We start from the raw sequence: 1,533 nt of genomic DNA, 5'->3' as shown, positions 1-1,533 counted from the left end.
TCCGCTGCACCAGAACCTCTCCGCCCGCAGCACCTCGCCAGGGCTGGCAGAGCAAAGCCTTCCTGCCGAGGGCCAGCCAGCGCCGCGCCTCAAACCCGCGCGCCGGGCTCTCCCTCCCCGTCCCGCGCGTCACGTTCCGCTGCGCTCGGAGCACCCCGTCGCCGGGCCAGGGGACCGACACACGGATTTTTATGTTTTTCCAATCTTCTCTTTAAAGAAACAACAGTGACAGAGGACAGCAGAGCGCGCGTTGGCACCACCGGCAGCGCGTTGGCACCACCGGCAGCGCGTTGGCAGCGGCGAATTCTGCCCGAGAAGCTACACACCGGCTGCGCCTGGTGCAAGAACAGGCTGGGGGGCGCGGGGGCGGTTCACGTCACAGGCTAGCGCGCACCTCTCTGCTCTACCTTCAGCAGCAGAGAATCACAGATGTGATACAGGATTGTCTAAAACACGAGACACTGTCAGATTAATCCCATTTTCCTGCCTAAGAATTGGAGGTGAAACATAGAGTTACTAGTTTTACCTACCCAGACGGGAGATATTTCAGGGAGGTTTTAAACTAACAAGTAAGAGGGTGCCCAGAAAGGCTGCGCTGCAAGCGGATTATTAACTAGAGCAGACCCTGTGCCTTCAGTCAAGGCGGAATTTTCTGGTTTTTTTTAAGCAGGCTTAACACCCTCTGGTTCTTACTTCTGAGGTCACTCAGTCCCACATCCGCAGTCCCGGCAGCACAGAGGCACGGACTGCAGCAGCTCTCGGAGACCATAATTAGCTTGCAAGTCTCACAGGCCTACAGGTTTTTGGCAGGGCAGGGAAGAACTGAGGCTTTGAGGCTTCCTTAGCGCCTAGATGAAGCGCTTCTCTTCTGGATACACTGGGGGGGACTTGATGACGAGTATTTAAAATTCACTGGAATGTAAAACACCGAACAGGAGCCAGGACTCATCGGTCCTGGGAAGGTGCAGGATTTAGAGGGGAGCTTAGGGGTGGGAGCTGGGATTTGGGATCAGCAGCAGGGTCCTGTGCAGGGCAACTACCGAGCCAAGCCTTGTGAACGCCACGCGAGCGTAGCGGCCCAGGAGCAGACACGAGGGCAGCGGTGGTGGCCCTCTGCCAGTCGTGCAGGGTGGCAGTCGTGTGCTACCGCGCTGCATGAGCGGCCCCAGGGGGGAGAAGTTTTCCTTGCGTGGGATTCCGGAGCAGCTCCGAGCAGCTCAGCCAGGCAGTCAGCAGCCTGTACCCCAGGGCTGGGCCAGGAGCTGCTGTTGGAAAGACAAGGGGAAAAGCTACTGCTGCTTATACGGGCTAACGAGGGGGCTTTCTGGCCTAAGTAGCCACGCGGGAAAGGGGCACAAGAGGATGCCTGGCTTTTGCCACATGCTCCAGTGTCACTCGCACACGATATTGGCTTTGGTACACAGGGCTGCTCTTGAAGCACGGGAGAGGCACCGGGGCACCAGAAATTCATCCTCTCCCACCTGCTCGCGCCCCACGGGGAGCGGCATCCCACGGGGCTGCTGCTCGCGCCCC

This window comes from Egretta garzetta, unplaced genomic scaffold (genome assembly GCF_000687185.1).
Source record: "Egretta garzetta isolate BGI_Z169 unplaced genomic scaffold, ASM68718v1 scaffold347, whole genome shotgun sequence".
Classification (NCBI taxonomy): domain Eukaryota; kingdom Metazoa; phylum Chordata; class Aves; order Pelecaniformes; family Ardeidae; genus Egretta; species Egretta garzetta.
Note: the sequence above shows the minus strand (reverse complement) of the source record.